The following is a 6,986-nucleotide window of genomic DNA, read 5'->3' as shown; positions in this document are numbered from 1 at the left end:
TTTAAGACCACAAACTATTAATAGGACGACAGATGTGTTTAGACTAAAGTTAGAAATATTCTGAAAGCATTATATTTTAATTGATGATATTATGATAGTGAATAATAATTGAATATATATATCCTTATATGCTTTAGAGATATTAATCATATAATGTCACAAAATATATCTCCTCAAAATAAGCTTGAATTTAATAAGTATTAATTTTTAGGAATGCATTTTCACAGAAGAGAGCAAGCTTTAAAGTGTCCTTGGTGGGATGATGCTTGCTACAAGCCTGAAGGATAAATCACATAGAAAAATCCATGGGATTCAGATCAGAGATGCTAAGAGGCTACATATTATTTTACCGAAAGCCCTTTAAATTTGCTTTTCACCAGTCCTGCACACTTATTGTAGTGTGAGGGTGTGTCCCGTCTTGGTTGAAGTTATAAAAGGCATCATAGTATGTGTCCTGAAGCCAGGGAAGAATCTTGTTAACCAACATGCCCTTTAAACGTATTGATTGATCTTCACACTCTCCTCAATGAAAATAAGGAGTATCTTCATCGCAAGTCAAATAATAACAGGCCCAACCATGACACTGGGCGGTTTCTTTCCCCTGGTGATGATGCAGTGCTCCTAAAGGATACTGTCAATGGGCTTGGCTAAAATACAGTCATTTTGGGCATTTTGATGTCCTTAACACTGAACAACTTTGACCGTGCTGCGTCTGCCCAAGTGCCTCTTTAATTGGTCGAGTGGAGTGTTTCATCATAAATCATGTATTTGGACCTCTGCCTAACACTTGAGACTGACTCATTGAACCCCTAGGGTTCGATAGAATCCAGTTTAAAACCACTGTACTAGAGTGATCATATTTTGATATCCAAAAAGAAAAAAGAGACCTTGGTCCGATCAATGTCGATTTTGAAGGTAGGTGGTTAATCCTTTAAAACATCAATTTAACCCATTATTGACCAGTGATTACAAATTGTAATATATTTTTGGTGGATTTACCCGATATACAATCCACTTTTGAATGAGTACTGTATTAATGAAGCCAGATATAATATGTATCATGAAATATTGCAAATTTTATTGAATCATTTTTGGCTTAATTTATCATGTATAAATTACAAAAAGAAATATTTTATCAGATTCATTCATGATAAAATGTAGCCTCAATTCTATTACTTATAATTGTGATGGATGTCTCCATATTTTACATAATGCTTTATCATGATTACATATGTATTTACAAATACTTACATAATCCTTTGGTTTTACATTAGTGATGGTACAATACAAGATTTCCAAACGAGTACCGATACCGAGCTATATCCTTAATTATTTTAACTACAGGGTAGAAAATATTGATATGAAGAGGTTATTAAAAAGCTTTGGTATCAAATGAAAACAAAAAAGTTTCCAATATCTCAAACTTTGGTTGTTATGGAAACGTGGTACCCCTTCCATCACTAGTTTGTTTCTGTGTAAATCAATTTATGATTGTTACAATTTTAGACTGGATATTTTTGCAAATAAAAAGTCAGACGTAAGTAATAGAACAAGAACGACTACACCAATTACCCATGTTAGATAGTACGATACAATGGTTCTGATATTCACGGAGTGTTAATTAGATTGAAAATATTAGGTAATCCAAAAAAAACTTTGGTTTCTTAATATCCAGTAGAAATGCATTGATAACCAATTTGACCGATTACCTATTAATAGGCCAATTATTTATTAGTATTTTCTGTTAAATACTAAATTCTGTTAAAACACGCACTATATATGATAGTCATACATGTAACTAGTGTTTTGCTATTCGTTATTGCCTCATTCTAGTCCAGTCTTGGGACCGGTCCCATAATTTCTTGGGACCGGTCCTTAAAACTACCGGTCCTTTGGACTGTCAGGAATAAAACTGATTTAAAAAAAAAAAAGAAATAAATTTGAGTGACTTCATTAGGGCCCGAACTTTACCAGTTTAGGAAGGATATGCAAGAATGAACTGGACCGGACCGAGACTGAACTGGACAGGAATGCAGTCTTCAGTCCTAAATAAGCATAAGGCATTTTTATTATTAACATACATAAAAAAGGAGTCTCATTTTTGTCCCTTCGCAGTAACTTCGAGTATGAGAGATATAAATATTGAGAAATATATATTTTTTGAAATTTTATTGCTTGTAAGAACCAAATAACTGTTTATTTATGATATTAAGTTGTATTGATTATCGTCAAATTAAGTTTTCATGTCCATCTATATATTCCTCATACAAAATTCTTGACATGAATAATCCAACCTATAATTCTGAGGAAAAGCTAAGATTATTATTAAATTACTAGTGTTGTGTCAGTCCTTATTTATTCAGTCCACTCCAATGTTATACTGTAAGTACTTTCATTCCTAGAATTGATTAAAAAAGAAGACATAAAACTAAATCACGTCATAAAGAACGATCTTTATAAGTTTTAGGACTGATATACATGACTGAACGGGACTGGACACCAGCCTTCAATTCTAAATTAGTATTGGCACAATTAGGATTACCAACTATCTGAAAAATAAATAAGGGACACCTCTTTGGGAGGGTCAGCCTAATCCGGCATAGGATTTTTGCATCCTTTTCATTTTTTTTTCTCGAAGGAGTGTTAATTGAATGGCTAACCCAGACACTCAAAGCTACTGTCAGTCCTCACTGGGGCACTAAGACATAGGAATTCATCTGCAGCGGTTGCCAGGACTACTGGCACCCCCTATAAGCAACCATTTCCGTTAAGGGCTGCTACATTAAGGAGTAAGAGAGCTTAGACACACATCTATTTAAAGTATTAATTTTGTTGAAATTATTTTATTAATTAATCTATTATATTTTGTTGGAGTTTAGAATTCTAAGTATTCAGTTTTAATTGGACCACTCGGTATTTTATGATTTTCATTTATTAAAATAGAAATAGTTCATTTTTTTACAGTATACTACGTGAGATTATGAACACTTAGGTGTACAATATAAACGTAAAAATTATTTAACTTGCTCACAAGTAAATGCAAATAAATATTCATTTTAATATTGAAATGGCTAAACACTCCAAGGGAAGTATTCGTATTAGGATTCGAAGGGAAGTTAAACAGGGTTAAATTATTTTATTCATGAATATTAATCATTTTGATAAAATTGTTAAAATCCATTTTTGAACCGTTATAAAATACATATTATTATAACGAATTACTTTTAAAATATTGGTTTATATTATTTAATCATGACGTATATTAGAACATGAATTTGATTAGTTAATTCTAGGACGTGATTGTTTACTTGAATTAATCTGGCCTGTAAAGATCTATCCATTAATATTAATTCATCAAATGGTTTAAGCTATATTCAAGGCCGGACAATATACAATAGGTTATAAAAAATATTTTGTTCTTTTTTTAATAACATTTTTGGTAATGTTTATACAAAATAATGTTTGGATTTTATTTTTATAAATGAGAAGGGGGTCAGTTAATTAAAATAAGCAAATTCCATTATAGCCCAATTTTTTTAATGGCCACATAACTTGGTTGTAATATTTTGGTGAGACGAAAATTTTCATTTATAAGCATAATAGTATTCAATCACGCTGTATATTCAACTGTTCATTATATATATATATATAATAAAGGTAACTTGAAATACTAATACATAAGATTATCTTGAATGGGATTTAAATGTAGGCACATTACATGTTTATTTATATTTTACACGTATTACATATGTCAATATACAACAATCCCTTTCTTTTCATGAAATAGGCGTATAAATTTCCTATTTCTCCAATACATCTTTCCATTCACCTTCTGAATCTTGAAGCTCCTATTATTATACATCATTAATTTCCGATGATATCCCACCTCTTTTATGCGCTATTTTGAGTACATACTTTCTTCCCAACCTCGAGTACGGGTAAATCTATTGATTGTCTATCATAATAATACTTCGCCTTCGACCTATCTCTCTGTAATGACTCAACTAAATTAGTTAACGGCTTTATGATAGCAGACTCGTATGTTGGGATGTAGGATCTTAAATTTTGTATGAAAATTTTGGAACCATCTTGAGAATCTTTCAATGATTTGGTAAGCTTGGGATCCCTCTGAGACAATTCTACGACATTGTAGCCTGATAGAGTGTTGACACAAACAAGATAGGATTTGCCATTCAACTTAAAAAAGTCCATCGACATCGACTCAAAAATCATGGAAGGAATTTAACTCGAGTTTAAGGTCTCTTGGCATTAGCTTGCTCTTGGACTTTGGGACGGCTCACATTTTTCTATTATAATTTCTATTTCATTAAATATAAATGGATAATAATTTCTATGGATTCTCTTGCGCGTATCTTTGTCTTCGTAATTCCTGGATGAGCGGAGTGGAGTTTTGTGAAAACATATTTGACATACCTTTGAATCAAAGATTCTTGTTCCCTTCAATACTAGTCCATCCTCAACAGTCAACTCATTCCAAACGGCCTTGAACAATTTTACAAAAGGATTTGAAAATCCACTCTTATGACTCATCCCACCCTATATATTTTACTAGACTTGGCTAATTTTCATAAAGATCTAATACTTTCCTCCATTACAACGACTCTGGCGATAGCTAAACAAATTAAATCCTTCGTTCCGTCCTCAATCCCTTCCTCTTCTTGCTCTGGATCCTCAACAGTTGCTCTAGAGAGAGCATCAGCAACCAAATGATCCTTGCTTTTCTTCTAGGTAACATAAAATGAATAATTTTGGAGATCCAAACTTATCTTTTGGAACTTAGGGGTTTCAATCTGATTGAGAGAATATTTATTAAATATCGTGAGGAGTGAATTGTGATCGTTCACGACTTCAAACTTCGGTGATCCACTGAGGTAAATGGAACACTTTTTTATTGCCCATTTGATTGCAAGATACTCGAACTCTACCATTGCGTACTCTGTCGTTCACAAATCTCGAACTACATTAAACTAATTTCCATCTCTCTCCATGTTTTTGTAGGAAATCGAATCCAAGTCCTTTAGTCCTTGATGTATCCGTTTCGAGGTGCATCTCCTTCTTTGGATCGAAAATTGCAAGAACAAGGGTATTCATCAACACGCCCTTCACTTCATTCATGGTATGTACATTTTCCCAAAAAAATTTATTGTTTGACTTCATCAGATGCCTTAAAGGCTCTGCTACATTGCTAAGTTTTGATGAGAAACTAGCAAGCTGATTTGCTAAACCAATAAATGATCTCAACTTTGTTTTATTTGTAGGTGCAGGGAATTCACAAATCTTGTTAACGGCAAAATTGATATCTTCACATGCAAATTGGAACTTCTCTTTGCTTAAGGTAATATCGTACTCTCGACATCTTAATAAAATCTTCGAAACACTCTCCACGTGCTCCACAGAACTTTCATCATCCACAAAGACATCATCGACAACTTTATGAGCGTTGCGAATTTCCTTCTAAGGCTTGGTCGCACCTACAATTGTATGCATCACCATTGGATATAAACCCCTTGGGTGCTCGTTTGAAAAAATATCTTCCATATTGTGTTATGAACATAGTGAGCTTATAGCTTCCTTCATGAAGAGGTATCTATCAGTATCCATTCACTGCCTCAAATTTGGTAATATATTTGTATCATAGGTTAATTTCAGAGACTGCCTCTTTTGGCGTTTTCATGGGGTGAATTAATCTTCTTACTTTAGAGTTCAATTTAGTTGAGTCAATTGTTAAACGTATCTTTCCATTAGGCTTTGTTACAACGAGGATCTGATGACACCACTCCATCGCTTCATACTCAATCTTCTCTATCACGTCCTTCTTCACCATAACATCCAACGTCCTCTTGATTTGGTCCCTGTAGCAAAAAGGGATTTGCCTCGATCCATGGAGTGCAAACGGCTTTGCCACTTCCAACAGCTCTATTGTTATCGGGAGAAACTTCATTGTCCTCAACTCTTCCTCCCAGGTAAATACATCTGAAAACTAATCTATGAAGTCCTTCAGGTAATTTCTTTTAATTTCTTCGGATATGTTGGAATCTAGGATACATTTAATATTGGTGCTCACTAACGACTGATTTATCCATTCCTGTTTCAGAGGTCGATGGAAATGTGGGTGCAAAATTCCCAATCTCATGCATGCTTAGAGATAAACATCTCATCTTGGTCAATATCCTTGACGAAATACACAATCTCCTTGTGCTGACGATTTCCGAGTCTAATTATCAACTCGAAACCTTTCTCGACGACTTTTTGGGGTTGGGTAATTAGTTCCAAGTCTTTATAAATTAGTAGGCGAATATAAGCCGTTCATACCGTCAATTTTGGGGTTGGGTAATTAGTTCCCTAAGTCTTTATAAATTAGTAGGCCAGCAATTGTTTCCAAACTAAAAGCTTTTGGCGAACATCTTCATCCTTGTTTCCGCAAGTGATCAGAGTAGCCAACCAATCCTCTGATTTCATCTCGTAGATTTTGGCCTCCTCTGCTAACATTTTTAACTCACAAAAGAATTCGCCAATTGTTTCAAAATTTGCTTGCTTACGCGTCACATCAATTTGTATCTAACTGTTGCAATCTGTTTTTTTAGCTTTCAAATATTTACTCACGTCTTCAATAACTTCCTCTAGGATTTTAGAAGTGTCCCACGGAATTTCGACGATGTGCCTTATCTTGATAAGGAATCCAGGTGAACAATATGTCCATAAAATAGTTATTGCTCTTCTTTCGTTTTTTCTTTCAGATAAGTTAATTGACATAATCTCCAAAGTCTCAATCCATTTCAATAACTCTAATTATTTGATGCCATCTTCGATTTGGTTCGACAATTTAGCTTGGATATTTTGGGAGACTTCGGCTCCTAAGTTTGATAGGAGGATCCATCAAATTTGCTGAAGGTCTCTCCAAATAAACATCTACTTGAGCTTCAATTTCGATGAGCTCTTCCTCCATTTGAATCAGCTCATCCACC

General features: G+C 33.9%; 1 long non-coding RNA gene across 1 annotated transcript; it reads left to right on the top strand.

The window, feature by feature from the left end:
• The first annotated feature begins 3,982 nt into the window (after positions 1–3,982).
• On the top strand, positions 3,983–6,508 carry LOC121116552 (uncharacterized). The gene is made up of 6 exons (XR_005863903.2): positions 3,983–4,111; positions 5,020–5,137; positions 5,280–5,356; positions 5,418–5,639; positions 5,767–5,984; positions 6,116–6,508. It is a non-coding gene; the product is annotated as an uncharacterized lncRNA (long non-coding RNA).
• The last annotated feature ends 478 nt before the right edge of the window (positions 6,509–6,986 follow it).

This window comes from Lepeophtheirus salmonis, chromosome 4, assembly GCF_016086655.4.
Source record: "Lepeophtheirus salmonis chromosome 4, UVic_Lsal_1.4, whole genome shotgun sequence".
Lineage (NCBI taxonomy): Eukaryota > Metazoa > Arthropoda > Copepoda > Siphonostomatoida > Caligidae > Lepeophtheirus > Lepeophtheirus salmonis.
Note: the sequence above shows the minus strand (reverse complement) of the source record. Positions and strands in the feature narration are given on the sequence as shown.